Source organism: Lineus longissimus, chromosome 6, assembly GCF_910592395.1.
Source record: "Lineus longissimus chromosome 6, tnLinLong1.2, whole genome shotgun sequence".
NCBI lineage: Eukaryota > Metazoa > Nemertea > Pilidiophora > Heteronemertea > Lineidae > Lineus > Lineus longissimus.
In genome coordinates, this window is record NC_088313.1 from 20,140,642 (window position 1) to 20,163,516 (window position 22,875).

General features: G+C 41.2%; 1 protein-coding gene across 2 annotated transcripts in view; it reads left to right on the plus strand.

Moving 5' to 3' along the window:
• Positions 1-22,875, plus strand: part of LOC135489156 (octopamine receptor beta-2R-like) — a 70,559-nt gene that overhangs the window by 30,232 nt on the left and 17,452 nt on the right. Inside the window, exon 1 of one of the 2 annotated variants that reach the window (XM_064774366.1) lies at positions 9,931-10,003. The exons of the other annotated variant lie outside the window; for it this stretch is intronic. The gene's annotated coding sequence lies outside the window, so the exon portion shown is untranslated. Of the gene's footprint in view, positions 1-9,930; positions 10,004-22,875 lie in introns of those variants that run through there. 2 annotated transcript variants of the gene reach the window in all.

Here is a 22,875-nt window from a genome sequence, read left to right on the forward strand (position 1 = left end):
CAGCTAACACTCCTTAGCCAGACCCTGCTGTGCTTATTTTCCCCTCGCCCAAAATATAATGAATAGCTTCGGCATAGGCCTTGGAGGTAACCACTTATATCAACTAAACACATTATTTTAAGTTCCCAACTAAATGTGTGCAAATCCCAAAGATTTTACTTAATGGAAATAGTGTAGTTCTAATCTGGTACAAAATACAACAAAATAACTCACAATGGTTAATTCTGTTGAAAGATTAACCGGACCACTGGCTTGGAAATTTCAATTTTGAATAAGTAAACCATTGCCTAATCGAGAGTAAAATTAGAATTTTAAATTCGGTTCGTTTTGACCAAAGGCATTGTAAACCTGTCGGTAACGAGATAATTGTGATCGAGATTCTTAAATTTGTTGGTGTTTCCTGGTAAAACGGTAATGATAGAAGACATGTATTGACATTTCTGTCAAAGCATCAGGTTAGCTAAGGAATGATAATAGTTGTTTAGCAGTGGAAGTTGTTGAAGGTTGTTGAAAATAAACTTTTAAGCAAATTGCTCGTTTTATCAGCAAATGATCGAGTTTCATCGGCAATTCAGTGAAAAGGACAATTAGGGAGGAGCATTATCGTTTTGTCGGAGGCTCATTGTCATGTGTGCAAAGGGAATAAACCTAGCGTCATCGGTTCAGAGGTAGGTTGTATCTCAGTTTCGATTATATCATGAATGTGCTTATTTTTTCTTACATCTGAAAGTACCATACAATAACCGTCATTTTTATCATTGGTGGAAGAATGTTTGCTCTTACTTGTTCCCTTCTTTCACAAAGGATAGTTTGCGTTTAACTTGAAGTTACGGCTCGAATCAGGCAAGCCCATCAAATCGAGTTCAACCAATTGATATGAAATGCTTTTCCTTCACATCCAGTCCCAAGAGACAAGGTGACATGGGTTAATGGAATCAAATCAATCAAGTCTCAATTATTCTAATAAATGGATTGACAAATGTATTGATTGTCTTTTTGGTTTAACCTGGCCAGTTTGTAGCACCTGGAGTATCAACAGGTGAATGAAAACGATTTTATCAATTTGATTCATGGGAAACGTAACGAACTGAGACTTTCTTCCCTTTTTCATCATTAAAAACATAGGTCAGTACTGCCTTTTGCTTATTAAGGGCAGATTAGGCTACTGCAATACTGATAAAATCGGGTGTTGTGTAATAATTTGAAGAAAAAAAAGTTTGATTTAGCGGAAGAGAGGACGCCACAGTTTAGAAGTAACCTGTTGCAAACTAAAAAGTATAGCTGAATATTTTGTTTTTATTCAATACGACAGTGTTTTTCTCGAGTTGTTTTCTTCTCAACTCTGTCTATGGTCCCGGAATAAGCTGAATATTCGATTTGAACTGGAATATATGCTAGCACATTGGCATGTACTATCCTAAAAGAATATTTAGAATAGGGTGACAGCAGTCCTGCTTTTAGAAACACACGAATCATCTCCTTCATTGCACTCGTGCTGTTTGTGCAAGGCGAAAGAATGCACTTTACATTTATAGAGTGTCTTAAAGAGCTAATAGGAGGTGGCAGGTTGACCACAGATCGTTAAGTCCTTAACGAAAACTCTGGGGGGATGTTTGGACATTCCCATTGCGGATACGAACCTAAGCAGGCGGAATCTAAAGGCTGTCATCTTGTTGTCATCGCACCTGACAAGCGGCCATAGTTTGCACCAAATGAGCTTTCTGTTAAGACAGACGTTAAGGGATATATGGGACAAATTGACAAATTGACAAATAAATCCGAAGGGAAAAAATCTAAAATCAACCTTGTGTATGCATTTAAATCTGAAGTGTTTTCCTCATTGACAAACTGATGAGTCTTTTTCAATTTTTTTATTTGTGAAAAGTTTGTGATGTTCCTAATTGGACAAGTTGTTCGCTGTTCAATAGGCATACAAAGCACTTGAAGTTGATTGCATTAGTAGGGTAGCAGGCATGAAACAACTTGCTGTGGTGGTGGTCTTCAGTCCTTTAAAGTTGAGAACATCCGAGTTCGATGATCGATCAATGGTAAAGATAGGTGCGACGAGAGGGACCAGCTTAGCAACACCCAGCTTAGCCTCGGGATGTGAAGTCAGACTTCATTTCAGACAGGAATTTGGGGGGGGGGGGGGTCATCATGAAGTGACTTTTTTCACTCAAGTCTATCTCTCGATCAGCGATGTTGTTCCTTGCATGGCATAGTGAAGTCACCCATACAGAGCGAGTGTCTATCTTCCAAAGCAGGACCAAATTCCTTCTTCACATAACGGATTAACAAAGTCATTGCTTTTTTAATATCCGTTTCTTCCCAAGTGCTGGAGCCCAGGAACATTTAGGCTCATAACATGATGCCTTACCATGATCATAAAAAGTTCTATCGTCCACTTAAGAGTATTGCCACTGTTGAGAAAAGGTGTTGCTTACCTACCATCTTCATGTATGTACCTTATTCGAAAGTAAATGTACTAACCTTCTTTGGTAAAGGCTTATCATTATACCCATTATAATTACAGTGTAGTATGGTTGATGCAGTCGATAATAGTAGCACTTATTTAGGTCATGTAGACGTACGTCTGACCTGTATATTGTGTCCGTGGAAACTAGAAAATCTTTTCCCATCTGTATCACACTAAGTGTGTGATATTCCACTCGATCACTCCCACTTATATTGATCGATGAGAGAGTATTCTTTCCTATCATTGTCCTGTTAACAATAGGCAAATGTAACTCTTCAATTCCCCTTGACAAACCGAATATCGGAATTTGCATTGGAGTAGGTGTACGTTGTTTGACGATGTTGCAATCATTACAATGTATCATGTGTAAAGTTTCTTCCTGTTCCTCCTAAGGGAATCACCGAGTTGTAGAAACACTTATGAACTTTACAATGGTGCAAGGAAATGAATGTATCGATGACCTCAATGACAATGGTATCGTCCACCAAGCTTGTTCCATCCTTCTACGGCATATGGTTGATTCGAGATCATGTGAGTTCGATTGATGCCAAATCGATTGACCAAGTAATGGCATAATTTGATTCGACCATCATGATCATTGTGTAATCTTTTCTCCATCAGCTAGCATTTGACTCGGCGAAGATGATTAGACGCTGATCAGGACACATTTCGATCATGAATGGGAAGTAGCTATCGCACGAGCTGCATGATTGCCAAAAAGAGTGGTCTATGTTGTTTCCAATGGGATATTGTACATGTACAGCTTTTTGTAAGCTGGTTTTGTGATTTCCGAACGAACAAACGCGATGAAGGCATTTTATTAAGTAGTATGTGGGCGACTTTGGAATGAACTGACCTTTTGACCCAGTGAATGTGACCACGGAACATATGAACGTTCATGTCTACCAAGGTCAGGGAGATTTCCCGGCCTGTACAAAGGTGAAGGTCGCATATGAATCTACATATGGTCCAAGGACATACCAAACTAGGTCAGTAGGTTATTTCGTCCCGTAGTCACCAACATACTACTTTATGAAACATATAGCAGTAAAAGAATCCGACAAAACCTAGGTCGAAGTACACTTTTGCAGCATTTTTCACAGATGACTAATGAAGATCCTACTTCACATCAATAATTCATGCTCGCAGGAAAATGTATATGCGTCTCGATTTCGACTTTATTCGACAGAAGATAGGCAACGTTTCGAAGAATGTTGACACTGTCCAAAGCTTGCTTCCTGCTCCATTAGGTCATTGCATGATCTCCTCAGACACGCACCAGATCACTGACAGTGGCTCGTGCGTCACCATCTTTGCTTTATATCGGTTTATGATTGTTAAATAGTCCATTGGGAAAACTCAGAGAACTATCTATCTTTTCCCACGTAATTGAGTCTGTGAGCATAAATGTCGGTAGGGGATTATAATATCAATACTGACTTCAGTAAACTACACTCTGCTGTCATATACTCTCAAATTCTCAACTCGCACTGAGCTATTGTCTCACTACAGGATTAAATACTTGATCCATTTCTAAGACGGATTCTGTTTCAGTGTAATACGATTCAAGGATTGTCCTTCGTCAACAAGATTTCAAAGCGGACCAATCCGGTCATCTGGCTTGGCATATTTGCTGTGCCAATAACAAAATAAATTGGATCTTGATTACTGATCCACTTCTGGGGAGTTTAAACATGATTTTACTCTTAGGCTGTAGATTTTCATTTTCTGAAAAAAAATGTTGATTGAGTACCAGTAGGCTTACAGTGATTGGAAGACCTGCTTTGTCTTTAGGGGAAATAGTGAATGGGGGGAAAGATGCTGGTGGGGAGAAAGTTGGTCAGCTTTAGCGCGCTGATGGATTAAAAGTGTACACTTTAAAAAGATACTTTTTAACTGTTCAGACTGATCAGTCAAATCATTTGACAGAGGACGACGAAACCTGTCCCCATCATATCTCAGAAAAAACCTGAATACGCTCTAATTAGTCGATCCCAGTCCCCTTTGATAAAACTTAACTCCGCAAGAAATACCGTCCACTTCGTCAGTCAAACAAAAGCCTTTGATCTATGAAAACTTGAAGTTTATTAAGCAACATTTCCTTAGAATGACATATTCTGCATATTAATCAGTGGATATTTTCTTAATGGCTTCGAACTCTGAAGACGGAGAGTGCATTGAACAAAGGATTATCATAGATTTAATTTCAGGAAACATTACTTGCTGTTCCTATAAATCAAATTCCTCAACAAATGAAAGCCATTCATATCATCGGAAACACGAAAATACATCATCAATAAGATTGAGTTTTATAGCATGATTTTGGTTACGTCCATATCTTATATCAATTTAATGATGTTACGATCTTACTACAAACATAACCTGTTCAAGCCATTCTTATTTTTTTGCACTATTCTAATCATGTCAGAATGTGTCGCTTGAACAGAGATACTAATTATCCTCATTAATTACCATGATTGGTATAAAAAAGCCTATTCCATCTAAATGAAGGCAATATAGCTTAGTCTATTTGGCGAGACTTGCCGAAGAAGCATTCGTTACTTCCTGAACTTCTTCCACTATTATCATCATCAAATCGCTGGAAAATCCACCAAATTTCGTGTTTTTGCCTTAATCATCGTTTCGTTTCATATTTTTGCCTTAATCACCAATGGATAATTTCTTAGTTCTCTAATCTAATTTGAAAGATGTCTTGACATGCAAATGGATTATTGGATTCAAAAGAAATCCCCTTTGAGTGATTATCTTATCTTGGATGTTAAATCGTGTTGAATAAGTCATGATGAATCACTGATTTGAAATTTGGAAAAAACATAAGATTGTTTTGCAGGTTCATTTTATCTGAAACGGCTTCCTTTGCCCGTGAGTGATAGACATGAAATACGTTATCATCAACGACCGAAGGGAATAGTAAGAAATACGAAGCATGGACCGCCTGTGTTCTGGTCGTTACTCGATTCCCATTCCGATGCAAAATCGAAGTGTGGTTTTGTGGCTCTCTACCAAGTGGTAATCTTGTAGAGTTTTTGGAAGCATCAGTACTGGAAAGTCACGAAGTATTGGCTCTCATGAACTGGGCTTTACTCATCTTTTTTACCAACTGATTTCGTCTTCTGCCAACGACCGATGCATGAATACGATAACCTCATTGAAAAGGGGGAATGGTACTGCATTATCATTGAACCACCTGGGTTCAAATTGTTACCAGCTTCCAATGAGGCCAGATCGAAGCAAGGCATTGTAACTCTCTACCTAGTTGAATCTGTTTTATTTTCGAGACATTTTACTGTCAAGTCAGGAAGTGGTGGGTTTCATGAATTTAGTCACTTTAACTTATTTTCAGAATCTCATTGCTAGTGACTGATACGGGAACGACATCGAACAAAGGTGGTGGTAATAAAAACGAAACATTGAACCACCTGGGATCAAATCGGTACCGGATTTCCCATTCCCTGGCATCCGAGTATGCACTATCGATTATCGTTGCATTGTGGCTTTCTTCCATAAGTGGAATGTTTTTAAGTTATTTGATCCATCGGTATTGAGAAGGAAAGAACGGCATGCCGAGAATGTTTCTGTATGAGAACTGGAGCACTACATGATCGATGTCAATACTCCGATACAAGATACAGCAGAATAACCGAATCTCACGAGCTTAGTAAGTAGATGTCTTGATTCTTGTTATAAGTTATGGCTCCTCCCCTCTCTATCATACCATGAACCCCTTCTATTCTACAGTCTATTTCAATAGACTTACATATCACTCCTTTCCACTCCTGTAGCTATCGTAAGGAGACTATGATCAAAGGCCGGCACGCAGAGAATAAGAAAACCTATTTGAGGAGTTAGCCAACTCGGCTGGCAGAGATAGGCGGTAATTATTCAAAGGAGCCTCAAAGAAAAACAAACGGTGATTCCGTGATCCTAATTTTTGTCCACTGTCCAGACAGAACTTCGATAGTGGTGTTGTATAAGCAGCATGTGTTTAGATCTGGCTGAAAAAGTACTCCCTGCCAGCTTACTTTACAAGTAACAAGTTTCTTTTTACACTGGTAGCTCCGTTTCTATCGCCGATACTTGCAATACTCTTCACTCAATTGAGTTTTCTGATGCATCGACAGCAGGTGCATGCTTGCCGTACATAATGGCGAGAATTCTCAAATCGAAGAGTCAGTATCGTACATCACTACACATGTCTGTAGTCTCCAGTAACGCAAGTGTTAGCTCAGACCCCCAACTTAGCGGGCCATGTCAACAACAGAGTCTGAATCGCCACTCATTACAGATTATTGTACATCAGTGTCCGGCTACTCGGTGAAGTTGAGCTTGTCTCGAGATATTGGTCGGAATCCATGTCAGTTCTTCAGATTATAGTTGCATGGTGCGCAGTTTCCCCTTTCCTTCCTGTGGTTTTTCAAGAATACAAATTGCTGGTCTGGGCAGCATCAGTTTTCTTGCAATTCAATTACGAGAGTTCTGATGTTTTTCAATCTCAGTTGCCCTTCGGTCATAATTCCGACGAGCTTACCGTTCGTAAGTTATTGCGGGTTCGAGGAAAATGGGTGTGGAGGTTGTTCTTAGAATAATCAATTTTCCCAAGAGTGCATTAGGTAGGATGTCATAATCCACAAGATTTCAAAACATTTTGACAGAAATCTATCTTAGGAAGAATGCTTCGGGGTGCTAAAGACCTTGTCGTTTCGTTATCAGCTCTGTTGGAGAGTGCAAATGGCTAATTTCCTAACATGGTAGGCAAGTTTTGTCGCCTGGAGAATGTCTTATCGGAGCATGAAGGAAACAGTTGAGAGAGTAGAGGCGATAATTGATCCTAACCCTTTCTCTCTTTATGTCCAATCATGGCAATTTGGAACTGTCTGTGTCTTTGAGGGTCTATTTGGATGAGCAGCAATGTAGGATCTTTGGGGGATAGCTGCATATCGATCGGTACCGAAAGATCATCCCGACTAGCGTCTTAAGTTGAAATTTTCGCGAAAGAAGTCAGTCAGTCATGTCAGTCTCAGTTGGAAACTAAATACTCAGCTAACAAACGATCTCTAATTGGCCGAGCCAGCGCTAACACCAATTGATCGCTTGGCGTATCCCTGTGATGTCTTGTTGAATCTTGACCCATCCGATCGATGCAATCAATGAAGTAGTCGATTCCTCAACTGGCCATTATGACCTCCAATAGGTCGAAGGACATTGCAGATAGAATCTACGCTGTCTTAGGTAGTCATCTTCTTGATCACATAAAGACGTGACCGACCGGACGTCGAACCAATGACTTCAGTGGTGACAAGCGCTACCGTTATTTTCGAACATCGGTTTTAACACAGCACAACATTTACAGACCGAATACCTTCTGGTCGTAAGTGGAGAAGGCCTAGTTTATAGAGACCAAGGGTTCCTTGAAACTAAGGTGTCTAATCTCACAAACGGCATATCCAATTTAGAGTTGTCTCCCCGAGATTAGAAGATGTCAAAGGAAGCTTGTAGTGATTTAGAACGTCCTCCATGAACGTGATTAGGTTAAGTCCGACTCGTTGTTGAATGAAGCAGGCTTTAAGATGACTTCAGTATTGGTCTTATACGACGGAGCGGTTTGAAGACTGGGACGAATACAAAATGACCTCTGAACCAGCAGCAGCGTTATGTTTGCTCAAAAGGTCATTCGTTATCGCCAAACCGTCACCTGTAGGCTAGCTGGTCGTCGAGACAGTTAAGTCGACATGATAAAAAAGAAAGTATCACAATGCTCTCGATCCACCCCGTGAGTAAAGGGAAGTGGTCAAGAAGCCTGTTACATCTGTCAACTTGATGGAGACAACTTGTCATCAGTGGTCGGTGTTGTCACGGGCAAACGGGGTTTACCGATCATAGTATTGGATACCTCACCACCTATGATTAATGATATTGTAATGGCCATTGATGTCTAGCCGGATAATAGGAATACAAGTAACGTTCATGTCATATAATCGATGGACGCGGAAATACTGCTTATTCACTTATCGAGACTTTTGACAGCATCTTTGACTAACACTTTGTCCTCATCTCATCTGATTGTGGTGATGGTTAGACGTACCGTACTCCGTGAAACTCTGATGATGGATCTTCGTCTATATTAGACATAAGAAGTTGATGTCTATGAGCCACCTTTCTGACTACAACTGGTTGGTCACCAGTAGACCTCAAATGCACAATTACTCTTCTTCAATATATTTTGTATTGATATGGTTTAACTCTTGACATTTGATGTTGCCTGAGGCTATCAGCTATATGAGAGAAAACCTCTGATAATTAATGGCCATTGATCATTTTTATGATACCATCACTTTGTTTTTCCTATCTATTCTCGCTATACTAATGGCATCATTAATGTTGACTTTGTTGATATTTCCTTCTTTATCATTTGCTCTCAGTTAAGTCATTATAGACAGAGACATTGATGTACGATAATGCACACAAACATTGCGCCTATTACTGTGGTATTGACCAATCAATCAATGATTCCATCAATAATGTATCCTTACAAAAACAGTCTTGACCGCTTCCGTTCTCGGGATGCACACCGAGTTGTCAGGTTCCGAAATGGTCAATATCATGTGGGCTAATTAGCACATGCATGCCCTGCACACCAGACCGAATTCGATGGATAGTGGCGACGAAAATCCCTAGAAAGATAAAAAAAACCATAATCATGGCCACATCTGCAATTGGTCGCTAATACATATAATCCTTACTCTCAAGGCTGGTCGATATATCTGCACTAATTAGTGGTGCATTAGTGCCATTTGCAAGGAAAAAAGCGATATGTCGCGGATAAAAACCATATGAATCGCATCGATATCGCCTAAACACCACCAATTGCACCTATACGATTGCACCTAGATTGATTAAGCATTCCCTGGGGTCACTGTCCGACTGCGAACTGATGCAGGCGGGTATCAACCCATGCCAGATTGACCTAGATAATGTCGGGCGCGTTCATGATCATGTATGCCAGCGCTAAATCAGCCCACATGCGCTTTCTCCATTACATTGGGGCCAATGTCGGAGCTTCCTGCGGTCGGAAGGTGGGTGTCAAAATTCAGAAAAAAACCCTCTCAGGTAAGTTTGGTGAATGACTTATATTTAATGATAATAATCACACATAAGCTTACTTAGTGGGTCAATGAAATGTCATACTGTTCGAAATAGTTTTCAGGCAAGGTATGTTCGAAGATAAAGCGTAAAATATGTATTTACAAATAATAACTCTTATTTCAATCGTTCCTTATCAGTGTGCTTTATGTATACTTTAGGCCGCAGGTGATTATTCTCGTGGCATTGGTATCGTATGAGGCTTTATTGAACGAATAGACTTTACGGATAAATGTGCATTAGTGATAAACCGTCATGCTAAATTTACACGGTCTCCAAAGAACCAACAAGCCTTCCTTCTCGCAATGGTCATATCTCACCATGTATCGCTTGAGTAACCGTTGTCGCAACACGTACAGATCTCAGGTATGTCTCACTAGTTCCCTTTAACTTCATAGGTTATCAGAACATTTTGATTCAACTTACTAGTTAAGGTAGGTTGCATACGCACTCACGATATGGCAAGACAATCAACCAGGTCAGCAACAACCAAAGATGATTTATCATGTCCCGACATTGCAGGACTTGCAACTTTCTTTCTACCTTGAACGAAAGTAGCAAGCCCCGAACTTGGCCGTGTCAGTACCATTCCCATTGCTACCCGATCCATTCTAACTGATAACTCAGCGTCATTCTACTCCGACCAAGGTTAAAGAATCAAATTTGCTGCCATCAGAGATTGCTATCCTATCCTCGGGCAGCGTCCCTGAACCCGCAACAACGAAGTTAAGTTAGTTCGTTGTGTAGTTGTCCAACATATGAATTACGGAGTGTGTCATTACTAAGGAAACCATGGATAAATGGTCCACATTCCCTAAAGCTTCAAATAAATCCTTTTCATTATTGGTCGACATGAGCATGTACATCACCCGGTATCATTGTATTGTGCGCCATAAATGTGAACTGATTGACTCAATCAACTTGTTGTCAATCCCCATCGCCGATAGGATAACGTGTTTGTGATGTCTTATCACCAGGTCGTAACATTGTTGTCTTGTTAAGCACAAAACAAATATTTCTCATCCATCCATCTTCTTCTTCCACCATGACGTGACGTCACATCATTAGTTCAAGACACGATCAGTGCGTGATCAGCCTCACCACCATTTCGCTTAAGATACCATCTACACTTAAATAGTTCAGCGCTACAATTTTCAATTAATAGTTGGCCAACTGGCCCCGTGAACTTGGTCACGCATTCCGTGATGACTGCTGAGGAACACGGCTCACCGCCCATTCGGATCATCACTACCCCCCAGCACGCCATGAGATGGATAAACTGTGTATCGATTAAGGAACGCCGTATTTCGCTTTATTTCGACACTGGCACGCAACTCAAGAGGTGACATGGCTATCAGCAGTGATGTTCTCATGGTTTATGTTGAGCCGTTTTCAGGTTTTTCACGCCGTTGAGGCCAACATACTCGACTACCTTGGATCAGGACTAAGTGACGTTAACGGAGCTCAGACGTAGGCCTCCAGAGCTAGGTGAGGTCCTTTCACTCGGTGATCGCAGGCTGTTCTCTCTACAGTTACAGCATCCCGTCATCAGGGTGTAAATCTGTACCAACTTGTGTCTCAGAAACGCATTTCGTACTGTTGTTATTGACAGGAGTGTTTTCTTTGCCTCAGTTTGCGAATGACCATCGGACAGCACCAGGGTCAGTTATTGCAGGGGAGGGGGCGAGCACTTTACCCATGTATGCGAAGACAACGATGGCTTCATCGAGTACCCCACAATTCACTGATCACGTCATAAAGATGGGTATACCGCGCACCGATGACTTATATGTCCGATGAATCAAATCATCCTTTGCAAAATCTTGGAAGTATCTCTATACCTACGGCAGCCCAACTTTGCTGGTAGAGAATATGACATAATTTGCCTCGAGGGACCAGCTGCAAGTTTAGATGCCATTCCCATCCTTGCTATTCATTGCTGCGAGCGAGGGATTAAGGAGATTGGAAGCCTTAATCATCCCCTCAAGCACTCGGCTTTCCCTTTCTCTATTAGAGACTGAGTTGTGACAGAATATGCCCAGGGCTCAATCCATCCCAGGCATTCTGTCCGACGACATGGCTGTGCTTTTTTCTAGAGATTCACGCAAGTAGGGAACCTGTTGCTTGACGCTTGTGACTACGTGTAGACCTTTCTCTGCACTCTGGAATATTGATGCGTAGTTCACGCAAATAAGCACTGGTGAAGCGTCACATAGGTTGACAGTCATTAGGCCGACGAGGCAGTCCGATTAAATTCCGACTAGCCAAACCCATCTGACGTCCTCAGGAACACTATCTCATTCTTGCAAACCTCAGTCAAACAGGTTATCGACCCTCTTTAAATATGACGTTATAATTACATCGGAAGTCCTCTTCCGATAACTGAAATGCCCTTGATAAGCGGGGAAGATAAACGTAAAATATCTTTACTTTGGAGGAAGAAGACGATCAAAGCTCGTCATGAAGATAACCGTTGCTTTCTGCTAATGTTTATTGAGGTGCCATCAAAGGCTACGACTTTTAGTTAAACTGAACGGAGCAAGGATTTCTATAATTTGACATCGTTGTGTGTTTGAGGTTGTTAAACAGTCGTTTTCCATTGTTTTTCAGAAGTGCTTTTGAGGTTGCGTTTTCGTACAGAATATTCTTGATTAATGAGAGGGCGTCTTGAAAAATAAGGTTTCTCGATAAGACTACTTGAGATGCAACATGTTCCTGATCGTTGTACAGATACTGGGGTATGTTTGTTCTTCTGGGGTATATATTGTTCTGGTTCACAGAGAGAATCATCAACTACTAGAGCTCACAACGCTTAACGTAGCCTGTCATTCAGGCGGCACTTTTCACTCTCTTTCATGCAATTTGGGCCCGACTCAACCACGGTTGACCTACAGGACCACCCTTCGTGTTGGGCATCTGCAACTGGCAAGTGAATGAAAATGATTACGTATCGATCTGACTGACTGTGCGTGTTTATTGTCAGAATACTAATTGAAAATCGCGATTGTATAACCATTTCGTCTGACTTTGATTGACTCTGATTATAGTGGTATAAACGGCGAGATTCTAGTATTACCCGCTATCACGCCACTCGACATGACCCATTACCTATCCTGGCTAATTACTACTTGGAGCTGAAGTGCCTCTTTTATTAAGGTTGTTAGTTCCATGTTTAAGACTCGATCCGAGCCAATATCATATTGATTTTCATCATGGGAAATGATTCCTTTTTACTTTCAATTTTATTTTTAGATGTACATGTATGTTATAGTGACAGCATGTGTATTAATACGTGATCGATCACTTGTTGTGATCAGGTTGCTCGTCAAATACAGACAGAAAAATGATTGAGTTAAGTTAACGATAAGAAAAGGTTATAAAATGTACATTTTACATGAAATAGCTGTTATTCACGATTGATCCGAATTGATACTTTATCAGTATTGCAACTGGTCTTATATGTACAATGTACTTGCTGATCGTGTTGGAGTGCCTGCATCTGTCACCAGATGTATCGACGTACGGACATTCCATCGTTACAAAATCGCCAGAACAACCACCCTAATTTCGAGACGACGACAGTTCGACCTGTGGCTGAGCGCTAGTTGTTGCCCGGCAAATCAACCATCTTGCCGATGAATAAGTATTCATGGCATATCTCACCCTTATTTGCTCGTTTCTTTGTTCCAACACCAAGCCCAATCGGAGAATCTGTTAGATGTCTGATCTAACTGGCGAGACAAATCTCCATTCAGACATCAAGACCAGCTTGCCCATACTAAGGAGTATATTCTTTCAGTCGCGGCTTTCGGGATGTGCTCGGATTACGGATTCTCATGTCTCAGAAGGACTCCCCTCCTGCTCTCTGTTGTACTTCAGTCGAAAGACACTTTGAACGCCAAATACTGCAAAGTAACTTTGAGGTCTATCTAATTTAAACCTGTTGGACCATCTGAGAAACTACTTCTACTCCTAATAAGTCATGTTCTTCAATTTCTGACTATCAGTTGTGACTATGAGAAAAAGAACCTCAGTCAATTGATTTTCATTTTATTCATTGGACAGATCCACGGCCCCATTAAAGATCATTAAATGATGGTCAAACTACTGCGATTAAGGTATAGTCGCAGGTGTTACCAGTGCAAATAGTATCACAGCCAAGTTAACGATAATCATTCCAGTGATTCCTCGGCTGATACAAACTGTTCAGTTTTAAAATGTCATTAACCTTAAATGAGAATCCCGGCCGCAAACATCTGCGTCCCTAAACATGTGTCACTTTTGCTATAACAATGAACTATCTGCATAGCTACATATAACTACAAGTTATTCCATTTAACTATATTGTGAACATACATGTAGATGGTCGACTATACTGCATCGATTTATCGATGGTACAGACCTGAGTGAAAACACTTGACCTCTGATCGGATTTCGGTGAGTTTATGTTTTACTGCTTGTATTCGAATGTGGTCAGAATTTGAATTGTTTTGGAAGTGATTAGTAGATTTAAAGCCACGTCATCGTGGTCATTGTGATCTGGTCTACAATCATCTTCAATGTAAGTAGGTGTCCGCTGCCAGGTTCAGCAACCTGAGAAACAGGAGCCTATTCCTGCTGCATGACACACCAGTGACTGGTGGATTGGCCCTTGCATACCAAAGCCTAGGAATTTACCCCACAGTCGCCATGGCACAGTATCAGACATTGCACGCTTGCAATAGGCATGCCTGATTGACGGCGACAGATTCAGATTCTGAAGTTGTCTTTGGTTAAAAAGTCGATTAACAACATCATCTCATCCGACTCCCCTGCGATCCATTACACAACGCTGTCGGACTAGACACAATCTCACGTTACATCTCACCGTGTCAAACTCAAAAGCATCGAATGCATTTGGATGATTGGAAGCACCCAATAAAACACACCGATCACATCGAATTGACAGACACTTTTTCTCCAGGAGTCGATCTTCTTCATTGCCAAACATGTCAATGGGTTGATCCTGCAAATGGTACGAGCATGCTTTTCCGGGTAGGTTCAGATTCCACAGAGTTGGCATGTGACGCCTTTTCTGCCATCGAATCTGCAGATCGATTATTTACCGTCTTCCTGTCATTTGTTTCAGTGCAGGTCGTGTCGTCGTCCATGTCTTTGCTTCTCTTCTAAAAGAAATATTGGATCTTTTTTCCTCGTAAATGCTCAGATTCCCCAACTGACACGAAATGCGGCCTACACATTTCATTTTTCCTACTATCGCATATTCTGATCGATTATTTGTCGACTTCCTTTTTGCTTGCCAGCGTAATAGGCTTGTCAAATTCTTGCCGTTGTCTTTTTAACAAGGAGACCTTGGTCACTTTGCTGACATTGTTTTTATGGTCGCCATTGTGTCGGTGATGTATCAGGATCGTATGGGCCTTCTATTTCTTTCTAACGATAAACTCGGATATAGCGTTCTTTGAATGTTCAGCTGGAGTGAAAGCGATAGTTCGGCTTTTGCAGTTGTCCAATAAATAAAGAGGGGTGACAGCTTAATTTGTAATCCGTCACCCCTTCCATTTACTTGATTTACTGCGAATGCGACAAGTGCGATTAGTTATGCATGAATGATATCGAGTACAAATAAAGTAATGTTTTGTTAATGGGATGAGTCGTGGTTGTTCTAGTCTGTGCAGTCAGTTGAACATTTCCTAATTTGCAAATAAATCGTATAAATATAGCTAAATGTACATCCATTATAGCTTACTGCAATGATAATGATACGTATTCAAGATGTAATACATCCCCACTACCATCTTACCATTCATGCCAGTTGTGACTAGTACCCCAGAAAGGTACGGCATCATCACTTCAACCATCCTTGTCCTCGAAACTAAGAAGCTATGAACGGCTCAGTGCCGATCCTTTGAACTTTCTTTGATGAACGTTTTTACCAATTTCTTCTGTCAGAATATGTCTTACAGCTTTTCTTGAAGACAAAGCTTGATGTCGTCAACGTATTTAAGGTCAAAGGGTGCCCCTGACGAAGAATAGTGACATTCAGACATTCCTTTGTCTTCTGTTTAGCTAATGATATATCGCGCCTGTCTGAGAATGAACTGTCATATTGTGTACGTTGGATGATTGGACTTTTGATTGTTTAATGTACTACTAAACATGCCAGCGTATACTTGTCACTGTATAGAAGCCTTGGATGATACCCACAATCAGTCCATTGATGCCATGCAGAGTGATGTTTGCTAAATTTTTACTGTCAAACCGTGTCGTGCTTTGGTTTAATTTTATGGATTAACATCAATCACTCAGTAATTACTCGATTGCATATCGCTGACATGCAGAGGTAGAACCGACAAAATTTCTTGAAGTTTTATTAAAAGTCTCTTCGAAAGGGCAAAGAAATGTCACTGTGAACAAATATCAGTTACTTTGTCTAATAATAGCTAGAACTAGCAATAAATTCAACTTTGAATACACCCATATATTCTTAGAAATGTTAAAAGTGATACCACATCCAAGTGCCCTTAAGAAGCAACGAATTATAGATAACACGAAAGAACTTAAAAGCACGGCAGCTCAAGGCAAATTCACTTAAAAGCGTACAGATAGGGTTCAACCAGTGGGTGGGTTAAACGATATGTCATGATCGGTTCTTCTAACATTTATGGAAAGTCCCCGGGGATATCAACTCTAATTGCCTTTTTTATAAGAACAGCCTCAGTCCCAACGAAACGCAATTTATTCTCGGCACTTAACCATGTAAGACCCTTAAAACATACATATAAAACGAAATATACGAAGATTGGCGATGTACTTAATACCAGACGAAAATGAAAATGTACTAAAAAGCCAGTACACAGTCCATTTATTTCATACACATGCTTTACACAGCTGATATAGCGAAGCAGTCGGCGCAATGATTCCGCATTCAGTTGGTAATAACCAACATGCCAAAATTGAATCTTCTTTCCCAGGTAACTGATACTGCTACAGGCTAGATGCAGCAATGTTCCGGGACTGGTCTGCTAAAAGGCTGATATGGAGAACGTTTCTGGCTAGAAATGGCAATCCTGGACATATAAATCCCCGCTTAGAGCCCAAAAACAAAAAGTTGATATCGAGGAAATGGATTTTCTGTCGGACTTCCTATGCAGCTCTCGGCAACATGAACCTTGTTGTCGAAACACGGCGATGTAAAATGAATGTGTTTTTAAATTTCTAAGTTATCAGTTGATTGCTTAAAGCTGACATGCATGCATAAAAACCTTAACGGCCAAGTTAAAAAACACTAACGCCCGTCCGCCATGTTTCAAACGCCCTCAGATATGATCGACTACCAACAGGCCGCAGTGGCGCTACCGTATTCACCAGTGGAGAATCAGTGCATATATCTTTCAATAAGTGGCCATTGGGACCTCGCACGTCCATTGTTTGAAATCAAATGCCACCTCATCAGACAGTTCCTCAATGGTTTTAATACTAGCAAAGCGGGAAATTGTTTTGCATCTTTTAACCAGAATGCCCTGGGGATAAGGTAGGATAAGTTAACATTAAAGACATTGAGTGAAATCAGAACGCTACTATATATTCGAACATTGGAACTGTTGTGTATCGAATGAATTCTTTTTTTGAAAATATCAATCGTATAGCCCGGTGGCTGGTGGAGATTACTTTTGATACGGCGAGAGTAGAGGAATAAAGCAAAAGAAAATGAGGTCCCGTCGGCGTTATTCGTTGACTCTTCAGTCTACAGAGAGCATAATCGTCTCGAACCCTTGAGGCTTTGTGACTGTCTCATTGCTGGGTGTCACATCAGTCAGCCGCGATGTGAGAGTAAAGAGTAATAGCATGGTAATACACACAACAGAGTATGTGCTGAAGATATTAGATTGGCGATACAGGAGAACTCTCTTTGTTGGAAATGATTCGTATCATATTTTACATGAACTTTCAATGGGTTGGGGTATTTCCCTACTGAGCTATATTACAAAGGTGTCACATCGAGAGTTCACCGATCTTACCGGTCACGGTCTCCGTCTCTGCCTTGCTCAGCGTAAGTTCTTCGATTTTCCATTTTGGGCACGTTATTTCTTGGGTTAGAAAGGGTATGAAGGGTCTGATACCACCAAACGCACATTGGCCCATCAAAGATAAACTTGAGGGACCATAGTCCAAAGAGGCAGAGGGATTTACCCCTTGATGATTCAAGATGCCCGATCTGCTTTTCCGTTAAGATAAAGGTTGCGTCTATCATTGATATATTGGGTTAGGCGTCCCTTGTCACGACCTAGCCTTTTTATCTTATTATATACATACATATGACAGGTCCACGGAAATGAGTTTTCTATATGTCTATCCAGACCGTTTACCATAGTAAGAGATCTTCGCATGGACACCATCATCCGATTGTCATATATTGGCCCCTTCGGCCTCAGCGAAGAGATTTGCTCTTATTGAAAGCTGTGATATCAAACACCAGCCAAGCGAAAGGGAAACGTAATAGCACGATGGTACAAACACGTCGCATTCACCTTCGATACTTCATTGAATAAGGGATAGCGCAAGATATTGCCGGGTCTGACAGATGAGATGGCCGAGACAAATACGCGGTAAGCTGTCTACCATGTGCCAGACCAAGTGTAACGTATAGGGGTGTCTGTTTAATCTCAATCCGCTCATTATTTTTGGGAATGTGAGTAAACAGTTTGACATTGTTGTCAAGTTTGTATCCGACTCCAGGGCATAACTTGGATATATGAGCTATTACAATGGATCGATATTATCCGAAGTTCTGGTAAACGCTGACAACAGCGAATGAAGACAAGGAGGAATGACCTTACATGCCAAAGGCATTAGCTGGTCGTGTTTGTGTTACTGCACTGTGCAGTTTTTGGTAGAGAAATAAAACGAACATGGCAAATGATATGTTTTGCCGCTACAAAGCAGTAAATGAAATAATTATGGATCTCGGTATGCTGCCAAGGCAGCCTAAAAATGACGAAAACATTATTTGTTACCAAGAAAAATAACAACATCTTCATGTGCAGTAAAAAAGCTTCTTCATTTGATATTCCTCGAATTAGGCGTTAACACCTGACATCAATGAGAAAGCGATAGTTGCTCTCGGGATCAGCCATTGTGCCAAGACAAAGGTAAAACATCAGTAACTTGTAAAAAGATGAATGTGCTTTTTGCTGTTGTTATCGATTCCTCGCGAGTTGCATATTAACGCCAGTTACGAGACGTAAGATGTCTTTTGCATTCCTCATACATTCCATTCGGCATCTGATCGATTACCTCCAAGAAAGAAAATATCTTACCTTTTTTTGCCAAATGGCAACGATATCTGAATCGGAATGACTGAGGCAATGGGGCGGCAAGTAAGCAACAAATCACGACGTTGTTGTTGATCTAATTGCTAAGAACAGCATCAAGAGTCACACACAATGGGTGTTACAGCTGTCTAGAAAATGCTAACAGCGATGACCTCCAGACTAGACCAAGTTAAGCCTATGTCTATCTATAGAATAAGAGATAGATAAATAAATATAGATTCGAAGTTACAAAAAACACAATATTCTGATGTCTACCGAAAGTCAACTATTCCCCTGCCGTGGCTAAATGCTACGCAATCAGGTTTCATGGCTATGCTGCATCTTAGATCCAGAATCCAGCCAGACATACCATTGCGTAAAGAAATCCAGACCTGAGGCATATGACGTTTTGACAGGTCCCGTGTGAATAAAAAGTAAACCTAAACCATTCGCTAAAAACCCAACAATGGTCCGCTCTGGGCGTTGTCTTCTTAACCATCGTTGCATGCTAGCGCATCCAGAGTGGCTTCCGGAGAGTGTAGGCGTTTGTTAATCTGGATCATACCACCTCCCACTTGTCAGAGTATGACATAAGACCCATCCCGACTTCATCCTCGATTTTCTTATCACTTATTGACAACTTAAAATGAGGAGTGTTTATATCAATCCAAGACTACTTCTTTGACTGGATGTACTGATGGCCAGCGTAGGCAGATGACCCATGGCAATGTATTTGACATTTCGACTTCGAGTCACTGTAGGCCCTGAGGAATTCTCCTGCTCATCAGCAATCGTTCTGGTTCTCGGTCCCGGCTGCGTGTCAAGCTTGGCAAATTCGTGGCTGATAACCCGAGCTGGCTCGAAGGAGGTGAGATCATATACCTTAACTTCAACCATTTACACTGAATGTCTAGCATCTTGATGAAGGTGAACTACCAATGAAGATGAAATATTCAATCTGTACCAGTTTGCCCTTACTCTTCCAGTCGAGCGCCTCTAAGCATGTCCAGCCACCTTGCGCACAAACCCGTTACCCGGCTGGGTACACTACACGAGAAGTGCAGTGTGCTTCAGGGTCGTCAAGTCTCTCACTGACCTGGTAAATCCCCTACTGCAGCAATGTGCCACCACTGTCTTACCCGCGACTCACAATAACTGTACAGCCTCTTCTAATGATCCGTGAAGCTGATCACGGCGCGAATGCCCCAGGACATTCGTTCAGCTTGGTGAACAACCGATAGAAGAAACTCTAAACTGCAATGTAGCAGAAGATTGGATTTAGGTTTTGCGCCAGCCTCATAAACCTAGATTATATAAAGTACATCCATATTTCAGGATCGCCTAGCAGGGTGACCTTTGGTATTCAGCAAAATGCGTCCTTATTCATTATGATGGGATGGAGATGATCATCAGTACATACTGAGTTAGACAGTTTTCGTTTGTCAACGGTGTAAGACTGGTAACAATCGAAGTGGTTTGGAATAGGAAAAGTGCAACGATTCGGGTTTATGTTAGCTGAATCTCTGAATGTTATCTAATCACCAATCCTGAGTACTTTTTCCGTTGGAAGACGACCATTATTTCTATAGGAAGGATTGGGGTGGCCAAAACAGTGATGATGAGAACACATCGTTCATCAGTTTCTCAAATGTCATAGTTGAAATCATAAATTGAATGGCAGGCTTTGATATTCGATACTCCTGTTAGTGGTTTTAGTCTGTGACTAAGCACAGCAGTAGTTGAACATCTTCGCCAGGTTGGAATAAATAATTGCATTTTACGAATAAGTGACCTTCAGTCACTTCACACAGACGAGTTCCTCAGATAGCTACATCAGTTTTAATGCCTACGCCGTTAAGGGTAGATTGTTTTTTCGTGCCAAAGTGTATCAGTCTAATAGCGGTGCAGACAACATTTGGACGATGTGTGGGAACTTGTCGTTTTGTTCTTGATTGAAGAAGTCAATGACGTGAGTGATGAACCGCATGTGGTTGTCGTTAGTTGTCTTGCATATGGCGAATTGACCCTTTTGAGCATGGTCAGCCAGATTGATACCTATCTTTATCGATCGCTAACAGCTTCGATCTTGCTTGTCCTTGCCTTATCCTCTATTAAGTAGATCTATAGGACAATGGCTCAGACTCTAATTGACGTCTATCGATTGCTAGAGCTTTCTGTGCCCCAGCAATAGTCGGCGGTGGTCAGCATACATGAAGATACCTAGGCTAACCAATTCTAAGCCTTGCTCATCAACTGATACCTATGGTATTGATGGCATGGCCCGTGACCAGGAAACTGAATATGGCGGATTGTTGGATTCCGCGCTCTAATTCCCACTGATGGGACTGACCAACTCGTCTATTTCTTTAGGTTTTTAGTCATTGAGCTAATAGCAGGAGCGTGACATGAATGACAATACGTTTTGCCGATACGATTGAAGGAGAGGCGACATTAATTCCAACCGTCCGCGACTTATCTCTATCAAGGGCGTTCGGCTAACTCTATGTTTGCATATCTCTACGGCATGACATATCAACCGGCAATAAATTGTGCCCCTTCTCGACATTTGACCAACGTTTTATCACCAGATATGATCAGTTATTAGTTATCATCAAACTTAACGGGAATGAAGCATTATAACATTTTTTTGCGCCGAACATCGACTTCGGACGGAACTTCTGACCGATAAACGTAACATCACTTTTCCGCTCAAAACATTTGCCCTTTCATCAATGGAAAGCCTCAGCTGGAGCCTAGAGGGCAACAGACAACCTCGCGTAATTACTGGTTTGCAGGTGCGTTCTCTTCTCACAGTCTCTTCTTTACGCCACGCCAGGAGGTGAAAGCGTGTAACATTTTGTTGTTCGCGGCTAATTGAAGCGTTGGCAATAAAAATAGTTTTGTTTTTACTTTAAAAAGGCGGAATGTGTAAATATCGAGTCTCTCACTCGCACAAATGGGTTAGAAACAATTGGCCTGTCTCTGTTTTCCGAGTTTACTCAAATATTGCTTCTCTCTCTGATGATTATTACTGGAAGACAAGTTATAGTAGGATGCGTTTTTGAGCGCATTGTCGTATAACCAGCTTTTTCAATCATCTGCCTCTCGATATTTCTTGGTATTTGAGGTATAGGAGTTAAACGCCTGAATCTCAGTACGTTTCGAGTTGTGCTGCGATTGGATTTAGGTTCATGTCAAGTATTGGCGTTTTATGGACAGAAGGGTGATGGAATGAATCTATGAATTTGATCAGCATGTAGGCCAGCCAATTTATCAATATGGTACCCGTATTCAATAAGATGGTGTGGCACATCAGGCGCCATGTATTAATCTCGTGGCAGAAACCAGGGTTCATCATCTGCTCGCGTGAGTAGTAAACGGGTCATCCGAGGCAAAATACGTGACAGATATTGGCATACACTTCATCAGCTTCTCTGACACGCAACTTGCCTTGTCGTGTTATTAGCAAATATGTGACCACCGCAATTAGAATATGTGAAAATCTCATAATGGAAGACAAGGAAAGATCTGGCGGTAATATGGTGGTAACATTTATGAGTGGGCATCGATCTGTAAGTGGTGAGGGTGTCTGTTCAGTACCTGTACGACTCGGAGAGTGGAACAATTGTGAGAGTGTCACTGAGGGCAAATTCATTACTCAGTGGCCGTACAACGGGAACGTGACTTTCATACACATAATCTTGTCTGCTGGACCCGTGTTTGCCATGTTCGCCAATTCAAGGCAGAGATGTAGTTGTAAGTAGTTGACAATCCCAAATTTTTAGAGAATATATGAATTCGCCCTGTCAAAGTAGGAGAGCGAATCAAGTTTTATAGAGGATAGCCCATTATCGGTGGAAATTCCATTACGTCCACGATTAGGTATTTTGCCATTGCTGTCATAAAATTGTCAACTTACGCAGT